Here is an 18,796-nt window from a genome sequence, read left to right as displayed (position 1 = left end):
AAGAGCTATCTATGACAAACCCACAGCCAATATCATACTGAATGGGCAAATCCTGGAAGCATTGCCTTTGAAAACTGGCACAAGACAGGGATGCCCTCTCTCACTACTCCTATTCAACATAGTGTTGGAAGTTCTGGCCAGGGCAGTCAGGCAGGAGAAAGAAATAAAGAGTATTTAATTAGGAAAAGAGGAAGTCAAATTGTCCCTGTTTGCAGATGACATGATTGTATATTTAGAAAACCCCATCATCTCAGCCCAAAATCTCCTTAAGCTGATAAGCAGCTTCAGCAAAGTCTCAGGATACAAGATCAATGTGCAAAAATCACAATCATTCCTATACACCAATAACAGACAAACAGAGAGCCAAATCATGAGTGAACTCCCATTCACAATTGCTTCAAAGAGAATAAAATACCTAGGAATCCAACTTACAAGGGATGTGAAGGACCTCTTCAAGGAGAACTACAAACCACTGCTCAACGAAATAAAAGAGGACACAAACAAACGGAAGAACACTCCATGCTCATGGGCAGGAAGAATCAATATCGTGAAAATGGCCATACTGCCCAAGGTAATTCATAGATTCAATGCCATCCCCATCAAGCTACCAATGACTTTCTTCACAGAATTGGAAAAAACTACTTTAAAGTTCATATGGAATCAAAAAAGAGCCCACATTGCCAAGGCAATCCTAAGCCAAAAGAACAAAGCTGGAGGCATCACACTACCTGACTTCAAACTATACTACAAGACTACAGTAACCAAAACTGCATGGTACTGGTACCAAAACAGAGATATAGACCAATGGAACAGAACAGAGCCCTCAGAAATAATACCACACATCTACAGCTATCTGATCTTTGACAAACCTGACAAAAACAAGAAATGGGGAAAGGATTCCCTATTTAATAAATAGTGCTGGGAAAACTGGCAAGCCATATGCAGAAAGCTGAAACTGGATCCCTTCCTTACACTTCATACAAAAATTAATTCCAGATGGATTAAAGACTTAAATGTTAGACCTAAAACCATAAAAACCCTAGAAGAAAACCTAGGCAATACCATTCAGGACATATGCATGGGCAAGGACTTCATGTCTAAAACACCAAAAGCAATGGCAACAAAAGCCAAAACTGACAAATGGGATCTAATTAAACTAAAGAGCTTCTGCACAGCAAAAGCAACTACCATCAGAGTAAACAGGCAACCTACAGAATGGGAGAAAAATTTTGCAATCTACCCATCTGACAAAGGGCTAATATCCAGAATCTACAAAGAACTTCAACAAATTTAGCAGAAAAAAATCAAACAACCCCATCAAAAAGTGAGCAAAGGATATGAACAGACACTTCTCAAAAGAAGACATTTATGCAGCCAACAGACACATGAAAAAATGCTCATCATCACTGGCCATCAGAGAAATGCAAATCAAAACCAAAATGAGATACCATCTCACACCAGTTAGAATGGTGATCATTAAAAAGTCAGGAAGCAACAGCTGCTGGAGAGGATGTGGAGAAATAAGAACAGTTTTACACTGTTGGTGGGACTGTAAACTAGTTCAACCATTGTGGAAGACAGCGTGGCGATTCCTCAAGGATCTAGAACTAGAAATACCATTTGACCCAGCCATCCCCTTACTGGGTATATACCCAAAGGATTGTAAATCATGCTGCTATACAGACACATGCACATGTATGTTTAATGCGGCACTATTCACAATAGGAAAGACTTGGAACCAACCTAAATGCCCACCAATGATAAACTGGATTAAGAAAATGTGGCACATATACACCATGGAATACTACACAGCCATAAAAAAGGATGAGTTCATGTCCTTTGTAGGGACATGGATGAAGCTGGAAACCATCATTCTCAGCAAACTATCACAAGGACAGAAAACCAAACACCGCATGTTCTCACTCATAGGTGGGAATTGAGCAATGAGAACACGTGGACACAGGAAGTGGAACATCACATACTGCATCCTGTCATGGGATGTGGGGGAGGGGGATAGCATTAGGAGACATACCTAATGTAAATGATGAGTTAGTGGGTGCAGCACACCCAACATGGCACATGTATACATATGTGACAAACCTGCACATTGTGCACATGTACCCTAGAACTTAAAGTATAATAATAAAATAAAATTTTAAAAAAGAAGTGGACATGATGGAGCAAAGGACATAAATATTTAAAATTTTAATAGATGCTGTTAGGTTTCCCTCTAAAAAAGAACACAAAATTTTTAAACATTCATCAACCCTAGATATTATCCAATTAAAAACTTTTACTTTTTCCAGTGTACTGGACAAAATATATTTTGTTTCTTTTCATTTCATTTCTTTAATTAACAGGCAAAACTGATCATCTTTTTGCATTTATTTTCCTAATTATTTATTCCAATGTAACAATTTTTTGTTGGGTTGTTTTTGTTTTTGTCATTTTTGTTTTGTTTTGTTTTTTTGAGACGGATTATCACTCTGTTGCCAGGCTGGAATGCAGTGGTGCAATCTCGGCTTACTACAACCTCCATCTCCCAGGTTCAAGCGGTTCTCCCGCCTCAGCCTCCTGAGTAGTTGGTACTACAGGTACCCACCACCACACCCGGCTAATTTTTGTATTTTTAGTAGAGACAGTGTTTCACCATGTTGGCCAGGATGGTCTCGATCTCTTGACCTCGTGATCCGCCCGCCTTGGCCTCCCAAAGTGCTGGGATTACAGGTGTGAGCCACCATGCCAAGCCTTTTGTAATTGATTTTTAAGTACTCTCTCTCTCTCTCTCTCTCTGTGTATGTGTGTGTACATATATATACATATATATATACACACCATATACACATATATGTACACACCATATACTGTATATATGTGTATATACATACATTGTATATATATGTATATACTATATATTATACACACACACACACACACAATGGATATAAACCTTTTGTTATTTATTTATTTATTTATTTTTTTTTTTTTTTTTTTTTTGAGACGGAGTCTTGCTCTATCACCCAGGCTGGAGTGCAGTGGCCCGATCTCGGCTCACTGCAAGCTCCGCCTCCCGGGTTCACGCCATTCTCCTGCCTCAGCCTCTCCAAGTAGCTGGGATTACAGGCGCCCGCCACCACGCCTGGCTAATTTTTTTGTATTTTTAGTAGAGACGGGGTTTCACTGTGGTCTCGATCTCCTGACCTCGTGATCCGCCCGCCTCGGCCTCCCAAAGTGCTGGGATTACAAGCGTGAGCCACCGCGCCCGGCTGTTATTTATTTTTTTAAGATATTTCATCCCAACTTGTTTTTTCTTTATTTATGCCTTTGAAATGAATCATCATTTTTTTAAAAAATTTCATTTTTATGTGGTTAAAGTCATATATCCTTTCGTTTATAAGTTCTTTGTTTTGCCGTTTAGTTTAAAAGGTCTTCTCACTTAAATACGATTTAAAAGAATTTTGCTATCTTTTATTTTAGGGTTTTACATTTTTGGAGTTTTAATATTTAGTCTATCTGGAATTACTTTCATACATAATATAAAATTAGAATCTAAGGTTTTTCCCCCCTTGGGCTAAACATCATCTTTAATGACTACATAAAATCCCTTAACTGCCAGGAACAGTGGCTCACGCCTTGTAATCTCAGCATTTTGTGGGGCCCAGGCAGGTAAATAGCCTGAGCTCAGGAGTTCAAGATGAGCCTGGGCAACATAGTGAGCCCTTGTCTCTTAAAAAATAAAAATAAAAAAAATTAGCTTGGCATGGTGATGCACACCTGTAGTCCTAGCTACTTGGGAGGCTGAGGTGGGAAGATTGCTTGAGCCCAGCAAGTGGAGCTGGGATCATGCCACTACACTCCAGCCTGGGCAACAGAGCAAGACCCTGTCTCAAAAAAATAAAGAAAATAAAAGAAAAGAATAAAAGTCTTCAATTCCTTGCAAGCTGCTGGCCACTTGCTGGCCTCAGCTCCTAACCATATGGACCTCTCCAGCATGGCAGTTTGCCTCATCAAAGCTAGCAAGAGACTGGACTTGGCTCATACCTGTAATCCCAGAACTTTGGGAGGCCGAGGCAGGAGGATCACTTGAGCTCAGGAGTTCAAGACCAATCTGGGCAACACAAATAGACCTTGTAGCTACAAAAAATGAAAAAACTAGCTGGCCATGGTGGCGTGCACCTGTCCAGCTACTCAGGAAGCCGAGGTGGGAGGTTCCCTGGAAGATCAAGACTGCAGTAAGCCATGATCATGCCTGGCCTGGGAGACAGAGCGAGACTCAATCTCAAAAGAAAGAAAAAAAATCCCTAACCTTCAGTTTGTGGCTCATCACAGAGCCCCTTCTCACGTTGTTGATGGACTTCTTGTTGTGACAGGTGCTATCTGAACATCCACTAGGTGGGACACGAGGTGATGCCTAAATTTATGTTTCTCTAGGATTTAAGTTCCTTTTAGTGTCTCTCTGAGTTTCTGCTTCTTATCTGACAATGGGCTTCTCTGTATGACTGACATTGGGGCCTTCATCTCCTTGAGGCTAGGACAGTCCAAAAGGAAGGTGATTATACCCTAATCACCTCTACTTGATCATCAATATCTCAATTGGACACAATAAGTGTTAAGTTATACAAGAGACACAGTCATACAAAGGTGGGGGTTGGGGAGACTTTCTGATCAAGATAATATGAATATTTTAATGATCTCTTGAAACATATTGCCAAATTACCTTTCCAAAGAGCAAAGTTACAATTTATAAAGCCACTGACTGAGAATGCTAATTTCTTCAAATCCTTCCAGTGTTAATATCATCTTTTAAAAATGTTTGCCCACTTATTAGGTGTGATATTATGATTTTATATTATATATATATATATATATATATTTGTGTGTGCGTGTGTGTGTGTGTGTGTGTGTATGTATGTATATGTTGGGTTTTGTCCATGGTTGCTAGCTGATAACTCCCATAACCATTGTTATAGCCATTTGTTATAATGTTGGGGCACTTTAGGCCTCAGAAGCAGGCCTCAGGAAACAAAATCTTCCTCTCTGATCTTCTGTTCTCTCTTTCGCTTGGGAAAATAGAGAAGTAAGGACTGAGCAGAGCCCCTGAGGCCCTAACTTATAATTCTACAACAGGTCCTCCCATCTCTAAACTTTTTCTGCCTTTAAGTTGACACGTAAAACACTGCAGTCTGCTGTCTGAGAACAGTTGGTGCTCACTAGACTTTCCACAAGCTCTTGCCTTAGTTTGAGTTACCCCAAATGCAGAATCTGATAGAGGTACTTGTTGCAGGTGGCTCACTGAGGAGGGATCAGCTGCAGCAGGAGTGAGGGAGCAGAGAGTGTGACGTTGAGAGGGAGAATGTGTTACAACGTGAGAAAGGTACAGAATGCCCCCTAGAGCTATTCACCTAAATGAAAGGATTCACCCCCTAGCTTTCATCCCTAGGGGTTACAAATTGCTGAGAGAGATATTAACTTCCCTGCACTTAGTGGGGTTGTGCTATCGTTTGAATATGTCCCCCAAAGTTCATGTGCTGGAAACTTTATCCCCAATGCAACATTGTTGAAAGATGGAAACTTTAAGAGGTGATTAGGTCCGTCATCAAGGGAGTGGGCTTATTATCTCAGTAGTGGTGTCCTTATAAAGGGTGAGCTCAAACTCCTTTTCTCTCTCTTGTATGCCTTCTGCCACCATGTGATGCCTTCTGCCATGTTACAATGCAGCAAGAAGGCCCTTACCAGATGTGGTACTTTGATCTTGGACTTCCCAGTCTCCAGAACCATGAGCCCCCCAAAACTTCCATTGCTTGCCAGTATGTAGCATTCTGTCACAGCAGCACAAAATAGACTTAGACAGACTTGCACTTAGCAAGTCTTGCACCTAGCAAGTCTTGCACCTAGCTGAGATCAGCATGCTGGAGGACTGGGGCCTTTATGGGGTGCATTTGTCTGTTCTCATACTGCTATAAAGAACTACCTGAGACTGAGTGATTTATGAAGAAAATGACTCACAGTTCCACAGGCTGTACAGGAAATATGGCTGGGATATCTCAGAAAACTTACAATCATGGCAGAAGGTGAAGGGGAAGGATGCACATCTTACCACGGTAGAGCAGGAAAGAGCAAGCAAAGGGGGAAGTGCCATACACTTTCAAACAACCAGATCTTATAAGAACTCACTATCACGAGAACAGCAAGGGGAAAACTGTCCCCATAAACCAATCACCTGCCACCAGGTCCCTCCCCCAACATTGAGGATTACAATTCAATATGAGATTTGGGTAGGGACACAGAGTCAAACCATATAATAGGAGAATGAGAAGTGGAGAGAAAGAAAAGCAGCCAAGGAAAAGCTTTGGTGGAACTTAGGTGCGTCTCCAGATGTCTGTGGAATGATCGTTTGTCCTAGCGTGTCAAGCCCTTTCATGTTATGCATTTTTATGCACATTATTTCTTTTATCTCTCAACAACACCCAAGAGGCAGTTATTATTACCTCCTTTTAAAGATGACTTAATTATTCTAGGACTGAGCAAATAAAGAAATATATTGTGGATAATGAAAGCAAGGTATGACTTAGAGGCAGTGACGTGTACAGCTCAAATCTTAAGTATATAGCTTGATAACTTTTTACATGTACAGTTGGGTAATCACCACCCAATCAATATTTTTACATGTTCAGGTCAAGTGTGTTGGCTCATGCCTGTAATCCCAGCACTTTGGGACGCTAAGGAAACAATATATATATTTTTTAGCACACTCAAAACTCCCTTGTGTCCCCTCCCGGTCATAAATTCCTGAACATAACCATTATTCTGACCTCTAACACCATAGATTATTTATTTTGCCTGTTCTTGAACTTCATATAAATTGAACCATACAGTACATGTTCTTTTGTGTTTGGTTTCTTACACTCATTGTATCTGTGAGATTCATCCATGTTATACGTGTAGTGACAGTTTGTTCTTTTTCACTGATGTGAAATTTTTCATTGTATAGAATATTATCTAACCTACTACCAATGGTCATTTGAATTGTTTCCAAGTTTTGACTTTATGAAGCAAGCTATATGGACATGTTTGTTCATGTCTATTGGTGGATATAAACACTGACTTCTCTTGCGTGTATATCAATGGATAGAACTGCTAGATCATAGGATATATGAATATTTATTTATTAATTATCTCTTTTTTTTTGAGATGGAGTCTCACTCTGTTACCCAGGCTGGAGTGCAGTGGTGTGATCTTGGCTCACCACAACCTCTGCCTCCCAGGTTCAAGAGATTCTCCTGCCTCAGCCTCCTGAATAGGTGGGACTACAGACATGTGCCACCACGCCTGGGTAATTTTTAGTAGAGACAGGGTTTCATCCTGTTGGCCAGGCTGTTCTGGAACTCCAAGCCTCAAGTGATCTGCCTGCCTCAGCCTCCCAAAATGCTGGGATTACAGGTTTGAGCCACCACACCCAGTTGACATATGAATATTTAGCTTTAGTAGGTATTGCTGATATATGAATATTTAGCTTTAGTAGGTACTGCCAAATAGTTTTCACTCTCATCACAAGTGTATGAGAGAGGTGCGGTGGCTCATGCCTGTAATCCTAGCACTTTGGGAGGCCAAGGTGGGCAGATCACTTGAGCCCAGGAGTTCAAGACCAGCTGGGCAACATGATGAAACCCTGTCTCTACTAAAAATACAAAAAATTAGCTGGGTGTGGTGGAACGCACCTGTAGTCCCAGCTAATTGGGAGGCTGAGGTGGGAGGATCACATGAGCTCGGGAAGTCAAGGCTGCAATGAGCATAGAGCACCCCACTGCCCTCCAGCCTGAGCAACTGAAGTGACACCATGTCCCAAAAAAAAAAAAGTGTATGAGGAATTCAGTTGCTACATAGTTACATAGTCTGCCGACATGGTTTTGTCCTTCTAATTACTGATTTGTCTTGATTTGTCAATTACCCTTCTACAAAGAGATACAGATATTTGTTAGTGAACTACAAAACTCCCTGTGATGGAAAATTCTCCATAGACCAACAGTTAAACATTTAACGTAAATGTTCGATTCTGACCCTAAAGGTAAAAAGAATTGAAAAATAAGAGAGATCAACGTAGACATGGAGAGAATTGAACCTTTGGAAAGGTTGAAACATGCTGGGTTTTGACCTGTCCGTGGTATTCGAATAGAGGGAGAGGAAAAGGGAAGACAGGGCTTAAGCAAAGGGAAGCGGTAAAGAGTTGGGACTAGAGCAGGAAGCAAGCTGACCTAACTTGGCAGTGGGTGACCCTGGGGAGGAGCAGGGCACGTGGTTGGATTGGTAAGGACGAGCCAGCCTTGGGGACTTTGAAGTCAAGGAGTGGGCTTGGGATTTGGGTGATTGGGGTGGAGGAGGGGAATGGGGTGTTACCAAGTGCATACAGCCCCAAGTGGAAGTGAGATACATTAGATGAGAGTCAACTGGTCTCTCACCCAGTCTGTTTCCTCCTATTTCTCACAGTGAGGAGTATCTTACTGTGATGAGTGCGATAGGTATTTTTCTTTCATAGGGCCACTGAATGCAAGCCAGCTACTTCATGTGTTTCTCAGCTGAAGAAATAGATATGTTCGGCCGGCGTGGTGGCTCACGCTTGTAATCCCAGCACTTTGGGAGGCCGAGGCGGGCGGATGACGAAGGTCAGGAGATCGAGACCACGGTGAAACCCCGTCTCTACTAAAAATACAAAAAAAATTAGCCAGGCATGGTGGCGGGCGCCTGTAGTCCCAGCTACTCGGAGAGGCTGAGGCAGGAGAATGGCGTGAACCCGGGAGGCGGAGCTTGCTGTGAGCCGAGATTGCACCACTGCACTCCGGCCTGGGCGACAGAGCGAGACTCCGTCTCAAAAAAAAAAAAAAAATAGATATGTTCCTGTGCTGAAGAGAAAACCAGATGTGCCAGATTAACTGAGAAATTGAATATCTGCATACTGTCCTGTATAGGCATTTTAAGGACTTTTCAGGGGGCTGATCTTGACTTTATGTGACTTATACCACAGGAGATGACTTCACTAAATTATAAGTTTTTGTGGCAGGTGTACGTGCACAAAGAGATGAACATAAGTCTGGGCTGCAGGCTCTGAGAGAGGAGAGAAATAGCTTCATTTCTCCTGGTCTCCTTCTAGAGGTCCCCATGTCAGGGCCCATTTGTCTCTCCATCTGCAGACAGCCCTGCACTATTCATTTGCCTATTCACTTATTCATTCAGCAAACTTTCTTTTTTAAATTTAATTTTATCTTATTATTTTGAGTTCGGGGTACATGTGCAGGGTGTGCAGGTTTGCCACATAGGTAAACGTGTGCCATAGTGGTTTGCTGCACCTATCAACCCATCACCTAGGTATTAAGCCCCACATGCATTAGCTGTTTATCCTAATGCTAAATAGCTCACCTCCCTGACAGGCCCCAGTGTGTGTTGTTCCCCCCTGTGTCCATGTGTTCTCATTGTTCATCTCCCATTTATAAGTGAGAACATGTGGTGTTTGATTTTCTGCTCCTGTGTTATTTAGTTTGCTGAGGATAATGCCTTCCAGCTTCATCCATGTCCCTGCAAAGGATATTATTTCATTCCTTTTTATGGCTGCATAGTATTCCATGGTGTATATGTACCACATTTTCTTCATCTACTGTCAGTGATGGACATTTGAGCTGATTCCTTGTCTTTGTTATTGTGAACAGTGCTCATTTAGCAAACTTTCACTGGATGCCTAGTGAAGGGCCAATCATTGAAATTTAAGATAAAAACACAGGGTTTCTGCCTTTAAGGAGCTGACAGACAAGTAGAGAATACTAACTTGGAAGAGTTGGATGCAAAGAAGGTGTAAAAAGTGCTATAATAAAGGTAATGCATAGGACAGTAGGGCACATCGATTCTATCTGAGAATGTCCAGGAAATGTGTGAGCCGGGTCTTAAAGGATTACTTTGGAGTCCACCTGGTAGACAAGGTCGAGCGAGGGCCTTACAAGCAAAGGGGAGCAAGCCACAGTATGGCAGGAAGACTCCAAATCCCGTGGGCAGAGCATAGAGTTTGTGTGCAGAAGCAGCTAGAGATGAGGCTGAGAAGTAGCCGGGGTCAGATCACGAAGGGTTGCAAACACCAAGTGAATGAATATGGACTTTACTGGGTGGACAGTGGGAAGCAGCGCTACAGGGTTTGAGCCAGAATGTTACAGTTCAGCAATAAGAAACACTGCACTGGCACCAGTGTGAAGGACAAAGCACAGGGAGTGAGCCTAGAGATGGGAAGATCAGTTTGAAGGTTATTACATTAGACCTGGCAAAAGAAGATGCAAGCTTAAAATGAGCCCAGGACAGCGATAATGGAGAAAAGGAAATTAGTATTTATGAGGTAAATTCTACAGGACATAATGAGACTGGAGGAGGTCAGGGAAAGCCGGGGGAAGAATTTGGATGACTCCATATATTGTCTGGGTGGATGATGGTACTGTCATTTAGGAGAGGAAAGATAGGAAAACAGAAAGGTTTGGGCAGGACAAGAGAAGGAAGAGATGGAGGAAATGAGTTTAATTTTGGTCATTTGAGCTTCTAATTTAGTGAAGTCATCCCATACTGTATAAATCATATAAAGTTAAAATTAGCCCCCCGAAAAGTCCTTAAAATGCCTATATAGGACAGTGTGCAGATATTCAATTTCTCAATTAATCTGGCACATTTGGTTTTCAGCACAGGAACAGATCTTACTTACTGTTCAGTACTTACTTACTCATTGTTCAATGCTCTTCCCAGATCTAAGTGTCTGTGGAATATGTAAGTAGCCCTACGGTGTGACATTCGGAAAGAGTTCTGAGCTAGAGATGTAGATTTCAGATCATTAGAAGTGATTAAGGAATCATGAAGTCTGGAACAACCAGGGAGGACTGTGTGAGGTGAGAAGAAATTTGAGATGAGAACAATGCCGTGGAGAACCCCAGCCTTTAAGGGGTGTGTGATGAAATGGCACCCCCGTGAAGGAGGTAGAGGAGAAATTTTAAAGATGAGAACTCGGCCGGGTGCAGTGGCTCACAGATATAATCCCAGCATTTTGAGAGGCCGAGGCGGGCAGATCACTTGAGGTCCGGAGTTCAAGACCAGCCTGTCCAACCTGGCGAAATCCTGTCTCTACTAAAACTACAAAATTAGCCGGGGGTGGTGGCGGGTGCCTGTAATCCCAGCTACTCAGGAGACTGAGGCAGGAGAATTACTTGAACCCAGGAGGCAGAAGTTACAGTGAGCTAAGATCAGGCCATTGCACTCCAGTCTGGGCAAAAAGAGTGAAACTCTGTCTCAGGAAAAAAAAAAAAAAGATGGGAACTCTTAAGCCAGAAGAAGCTCTTAACTGTGTGAGGGTGATTTCTTACTCATGGTGGATCCACTCTGTATAGAAAAGTGTCCAGCTCATAGTTGTTGCATGAATGAATAAACAAACGAAGAGACTGGTGTCATAAAGATAAGCAGGCATTTCCAGAAGGTACATACTCCAGTGCTGGAGGGAGGCCAATGATGCAAGATGAGAACGAATTGTTCCCAGACTGATCTGCAGTTGAAACAGGAAGCACTAAAACAGCCTCAGCTGCCAGCCATCTTGAAGAGCACAGCCTGAGTCACTCTCCTCCCCATTAGGACCTGGGTGGGACCAGGGGATGCTCTTTCTTTTCTTTTTTTTTTTTTTGTTTTGAGTCTCGCACTGTCACCAGGCTGGAGCACAATGGCGCGAGCTCTGCTCACTGCAACCTCCACCTCCTGGGTTCAAGCGATTCTCCTGACTCAGCCTCCTGAGTAGCTGGGATTACAGGTGCGTGCCACCACACCTGGCTAATTTTTGTATTTTTAGTAGAGACGGGGTTTCACCATGTTGGTCTGGCTGGTCTCAAACTCCTGACCTCATGATCCACCTGCCCAGCCTCCCAAAGTGCTGGGATTACAGGCGTGAGCCACTGCCCCTGGCTGGGATGTTTTTCCTATAGTGGCTCTCACCCATAAGCCCTCCCCTACTTCCACCCTGACGTCCTGGAGCTGAACCTCTGCCCTTAATCCAACTCCCAAGTTCCTACTTTGGTACATGGTTGTATTAGTTATCTATTGCTGTGTAAAAAATTACTTCTAAACATAATGGTTTAAAACAACACATATTGTTGCAGTTTCTGGGGTCAGGAATCTGGACAGGATCCCTTAGCTGGGATCTCTGTTTCAGGATGTCTCACAAGGCTGCCATCAAATTTTCAACTAGGTCAGGATCCATTTGCAAACTCACTCAGTGGTTCCTCAGGGGTTACTGAACCGAGGGCCTCAATTCCTTTTATGCTGTTGGCCACAGCCTGGCTTCAGTTCCTAACCATAGGGGCTTCTCCAGCATGGCAGCTTGCCTCATCAAAGCTAGCAAGAGGCTAGGCATGGCAGCTCACACCTGTAATGCCAGCACTTTGTGGGGCTTAGATAAGGAGGATCACTTGAGCCAAGGAATTCAAGAACAACCTGGATAATATAGCAAGCCCTCATCTCTACAAAATTTAAAAATTTTAGCTGGGCATGATGGCACATGCGCATGTGGTCCAGCTACTTGGGAGACTGAGGTGGGGGGACTACTTGAGCCCAGAAGGACGAGGCTGCAGTGAGCCATGATGGCACCAGTGCACTCCAGCCTGGGTAACAGAGTGAGACACTGTCAAAAAAAAAAAAAAAAAAATCTAGCAAGAGACTCGAAGAGAGTTTGCTAGCAAGAGTGAAGTCACAAACTTCTGTAACCAAATCAAGAAAGTGAAGCCAGGCGCAGTGGCTCACGCCTATAATCCTAGCACTTTGGGAGGCCCAGGCGGGTGGATTGCCTGAGCTCAGGAGTTCGAGACCAGCGTGGGCAACATGGTGAAAACCCGTCTCTACTAAAATACAAAAAATTAGTAGGGCATGGCGGCACGTGCCTGTAGTCCCAGCTACTCAGAGACAGGAGAATTGCTTGAACTCGGGAGGCAGAGGTTGCAGTGAGCTGAGATCATGCCACTGTACTCCAGCCGGGGTGGTCCCCAATGAGCCCCACCTCCAGGCACTCACCCCTGTGTGATTTGCTCACTGTGACTGTGGGCTGCACCTGGTGACTTATCTGAAACTCATAGAATATGACAATGATGACCAGATGTCACTTTTTTTTTTTGAGACAGAGTCTCACTCTGCCACCCAGGCTGGAGTACAGTGGAGCAATCTTGGCTCACCGCAACCTCCGCCTCCTGAGTTCAAGTGATGCTAATGTCTCAGCCTCCTCCCAGGTAGCTGGGGTTACAGGCATGCGCCACCACGCCCAGCTAATTTTTATATTTTTAGTAAAGACAGGGCTTTACCATATTGGCCAGGTTGGTCTCGAACTCCTGGCCTCAAGTGATCTGCCCACCTCAGCCTCCCAAAGTGCTGGGATTACAGGCATGAACCACTGTCCCCAGCCCAAACTTTCCCTAAACTTAAGATCTGCTCCACTGAAGATAATTCTTCTGACAGTTGTCTTCACCACCTTGGTTGAACCAAGGCAGAAAAACCTCATAACCTTAGCTGTCCCTGTACTAATAATAGCTAATGCTTCTTCAGCACCAATTACATGCCAGGCTTTGCATCAGCTTTCTGTGAACTTTACAAATAGTAACTCATTTAATCCTCCTAACACTTTTCCGAAGTAGAGGCTCTCATTAACTTATTTTACAGACAAAGCAACTGAGCCACAGAGAAGCAAGTACTATACCTTGCCAAAGGTAACACAGCTATTGAGTGGTGGAAGTGGGATTTGGGAGCTGGGAGTTTGGTTCCAGAATTCCTGATGTGAACCATTATGCTATTCAATAACCCATATATAAGCTGGAATACAATACTGTCCAGTCTGGCATAGTGTGGCAGGCGCCTGTAGTCCTATCTGCTCGGGAGGCTGAGGCAGGAGAATGGCGTGAACCCGGGAGGCGGAGCTTGCAGTGAGCTGAGATCTGTCTTAAAAAAACAAAAACAAACAAACAAACAAAAAATAGCTAAGCAACCAAAACAAAATTCCAACATTTAATTGGCATTAAAAAAGATTTAACCTATAACCTACAGCAGCACATTTTGGTTCTCAGAGCCTTTCATTTGTTAGCTTGCCTCTACGAATGTTCCCCGAAACCCAGCCCAGATTATTTTTCATTTTCTTTTTTCCGTACTTCTCTCTTAGCTCTTTATGATATAGGTTGACTTTGTCTTCTGGCTTCATTCTTTAGTATCCTGTTCACGCAGCCCCTTTTTAATACACAAAAGGGTGATCCTAGAATTGACCCAAGCCACCAGGAATTTTACCCCTTGTCCTCCTGACTCTCTATCTCTATTTCTATTTCTGTATCTATTTCTCTCTCTCTATTTCCGTATCGTAAGAAAAACAGAGAACCAGCAAAGACAGAATTCTCTTTGGAGAGTAGGGAAGAGGGAGAAGCTGAGCAACTTAAGAGAACTTCTCTTTAGCTGCTGGGAATGGAGGAGAGAAAAAAGACGGTCAACTGGAAGCACATAGCTAATTATCCTTGTCTTTGTCACATTCCCAGAGATGCATGACTGAGGTGCTATGTCCTTATCATCGCAGACAAGGGGCCAGGCAGAGTGGGGCTGACCCAACAGCACAGAGGGCCTTGGGCATGGCAGGGAACTTACTTCTGCAATCCAGCTCAGCCCGCTGTTTCCTCTGAAGCAGCAAACAGGGGGAAAGCTCACGGAGGGTCGGGGAGGGTGGCAGATGCCTCCAGCTCTCCAAGCCCTGCTGCCAGCCTCAGACCCAGGATCCACGCTTTGCTTCCAAGCCCGGGATCTGTTCACAGAAAGGCTGTGAGAGCCACTCCGGGAAAGATTAGAGCCACACTTCACTTTCTCTCAAGGTAAAACAAGGGAACAGACTTTTAAATCCTGGATGTGATGGCCACCTCAGCAAAGCGTCTCCATAGGCCCTCTATCCATTCCTGCTGCCCGCAGTCATTCATCATTTCTGCCCAGGCTCACTTCAACTGTCCATGAAGTCACCCCCCACTTTCCACCTCTCTCCAGTCTCAGTCCAGGTCACATGCCACTGCCAGTCTAATCTTCCCAAACACCAGTCTGATCACACCGTTTCCCCACTCAAAATTCCTCAGTTACTCCCCTTTCCCTGTAAGTTCCTTGTCTAGACCTCAAAAGCCTCGAAGCTCCCTTTCTATACATCACGTTTTTCTTTTTTTTCTTCTTTTTTTTTTTTTTTTTGAGACAGTCTCCGTCACCCAGGCTGGAGTGCAATGGCCTGATCTTGGCTCACTGCAACCTCTGCCTCCTAGGTTCAAGCAATTCTCCTGCCTCCACTTTCTGAGGAGCTGGTACTACAGGCATATGCAGGCATATGCCACCACATCTGGCTAATTTTTGTGTTTTCAGTAGAGACAGGGTTTCATCATGTTGGCCAGGCTGGTCTTGGACTCCTGACCTCAAGTGATCTGCCCGCTTCAGCCTCCCAAAGTGCTGGGATTACAGGGGTCAGCCATCATGCCCAGCCTAGACACGTTTTTACATGTTTCCTGTGATCCATCTAAAATCAGTGATGTCGATTGCCACACATGCCACACTCTTCTGCTTCCATGCTTCTGTCATTCCTCCTGTGTCTGAAACCTTCCAATTCCCTCGGCTCCCCTCTCCTTCACCTACCAAATTCAAAGACCATCTAAAAAGCCACCTCCCCTGAGAAAGATCTGCAGATAATTGCAGCTGAGTGTGAATTCTCCCCCTTTCATTTTCCGTATCATTCATTGATCCTTTTAATCTGGCATTTTTCTTATACTACCATATATCCATATATCCCCCCCAATTATTGGAAAATATGTTGAGAGAAAAGGTGTTTTCTTGCTCAACTCTGAATTTCCTGCAGTGCCCAGCAAACAGCCTTAATCATGTGCATGCTTAACATTTAATAAATAGTTATTGATTTGAAAAAGTCTGCGGGACTGATATACGTCCTGTTCTAATTTATCATTTCACGTCTCTTCCTGGAACAGTTGAGGATGATGCAAGACACACTCCTTTGAAGAGGCAGGGCATGAGGGATAGCATGAGACAGGGCCTGACCTGGGCGGTCATGGCCACGTACATTCCATAGCTTGATTTCATCAAAGCCCATGAACATCTAGTCTTGGGTGTTACCCAGTGAGCAATGCTTTTAACCAGCCTGACCTCATGCTTTTCAACCCTGTCACCCACCACCATCAGAGGGGTTGTGGCACAGGACATGTCCAACAGGAGAGATAGTTACATCAATTCAAGTCTACAAATATCCATTCAGTACCTACTTTGAGCCAGGCACTCTGCTAAGTGCTGGGGACAGAAGGGTGAACAAAACAGATATGACATGGGGACCTTCAAAATATAATTTCAGTAAGAGTAGCTGCCAATACTGATAGTGACTACAGCAGGCCCTGGACTAAGTGTCTTACATGCATTCTCTCTCTTAATCCTCACAACAATTTCTACCATCACCCTTCTGTAGATGGGAAGACAGAGGCTAAAAGAGGTTAAGTCTTTTGGCCTGGATTAGCAGGTGGTAGAGATAGGGTTTCAACCTAAGGTTGTATGACTTGACTTCATTCTTAGAAGCACCAGCTTTGCCTCCTCAACATGCTATTTTTTTTTCCTGCTCCCTTTACTCTTTGAGTCTTGCAGTGCAGCTTTGGGTGAGACAGATATAAAATTGATATAAACAATTTTGTCTTCCTTTGCCTCTGGAGATTCTGCATGTGTATAATCTCTACCCAGATTTCTCCAACATTCCTTTGCCTACAATATGTACAGACAAGATAGCCTGTGGGCAGAGGCAGTGGCTGTTTGCTCATATACCACAAAGGCATCTCTCCCACCTTCCTCTGCCCTGATACTCTCCACTGTGTGTTTTATCCTTTTCCATTGTGTGAGTTTTTCAAGTCTTCTCAAACCCCTTGTACAGCAAGTAATGCACAGGTAAAGAAAATATGCCTTGTGGCCAGGTGCGGTGGCTCATGCTTGTAATCCCAGCACTTTGGGAGGCCGAGGCGGGTGGATCACTTGAGGTCAGGAGTTTGAGACGAGCCTGGCCAACATGACAAAACCCCGTCTCTACTAAAAATACAAAAACCAGCCGGGCATGGTGGCACACACCTGTAGTCCCAGCTACTTGGGAGGCTGAGGCAGGAGAATCACTTGAACCGGGGAGGCAGAGGTTGCAGTGAGCCAAGATTGCACCACTGCACTCCAGCCTGGGTGACAGAGCAAGACTCCCATCTCTCAAAAAAAAAAAAAAAAAAAAAAAGCCTTGAACCTATTGGCTGCTCAACATGTCACATGAATATAGAATAATCAATGCTTAATGTGTGGAGGAGACTTAGAGGATGTTTTATCCAGGTTTCACTTTGCTCCTTAGAGATGTTTGTAGAGTGTGTGGGGTCCCTGCCCCCACTGCTTCTGGATTCTCTAAATTAATGCCCTTTGTGTGTAGAGCTTCCTGGAATATTTCCTCCAAAGATGATTCTCTGGCTAACAGAAGTTCAATTTCTCATTGGAACATCTGTTCACTGCTATTGGGATGTAAACTGGCACAGCCACTGTGAAAAACAGTGTGGCAGTTCCTCAAGAAACAAAATCATATGAACTGCCATGACCATAGAAATAAACCATAGAATTGCCATATGATCCAGCACTTCCACTTCTGGGTATATATCCAAAAGAATTGAAAGCAGGGACTAAGACGGATTCATACCCCCACATTCATAGCAGCATTATCCACAATAGCCCAAATGTGGAAGCAACCCATGTGTCCAGCAGCAGATGAATGGATTAACAAAAGGTGGTAACTACAAACAATGGAATATTACGTAGGCTTTAAGAAGAAAGAAATCCTGCTATAAGCTACAACATGAATAAATTTTGCAGACATTGTTCTAAGTGAAATAAGTCATTCACAAAAGGATAATATGGTATGCTTGCACTTATATAAGGTACCTAGAGTAGTCAAATTCATAGAGATAGAAAGTAGAATGCTGGCTTAGGTGCAGTGGCTCATGACTGTAATCCCAACTCTTGGGGAGGCTGAGGAGGGAGGATTGTCTGAGCCCAGAAGTTTGAGACCAGCCTAAGCAACATAGTGAGACCCCAACTCTACAAAAAAAAAATTTTTTTTTTAATTAGCCAGGCATGATGGTGCATGCCTATAGTCTTAGCTACTTGGGAGGCTGAAGTGGGAAAATTGCTTGAGCCCAGGAGGTCAAGGCTGCAGAGAGCCGAGATCATACCACTGCACTCCAGCCTAGGTGACAGAGCGAGAGCCTGTCTCAAAAAAAAAGAAAGAAGAGAAAATAGAATGCTAGTTGCCAGAGCCTGAGGGCAGTGAGAAAGTAGTTATAATTTAATGGGTATGTGTATTAGTCTGTTTTCAGGCTGCTGATAAAGACATACCAAAGACTGGGCAATTTACAAAAGAAAGAGGTTTGATTAGACTTATAGTTCCATGTGGCAGGGAAAGCCTCACAATCACGGTGCAAGGCAAGGAGAAGCAAGTCATGTCTTACATGGATGACAGCAGGCAAAGAGAGAGAGAGTTTGTGAAGGGAGACACTCGTTTTTAAAACCATCAGATCTCCTGAGACTTATTCACTCATGAGAACAGCACAGGAAAGACCTGCCTCCATGATTTAATGATCTCCCACTGGGTTCCTCCCACAACATGTAGGAATTATGGGATCTGCAAGATGAGATTTGGGTGGGGACACAAAGCCAAACCATATCAGTATGGAATTTT

This window comes from Symphalangus syndactylus, chromosome 10 (assembly GCF_028878055.3).
Source record: "Symphalangus syndactylus isolate Jambi chromosome 10, NHGRI_mSymSyn1-v2.1_pri, whole genome shotgun sequence".
Taxonomy (NCBI): domain Eukaryota; kingdom Metazoa; phylum Chordata; class Mammalia; order Primates; family Hylobatidae; genus Symphalangus; species Symphalangus syndactylus.
The sequence above is the reverse complement of the archived record's forward strand: the minus strand, read 5'-3'. Positions refer to the sequence as shown.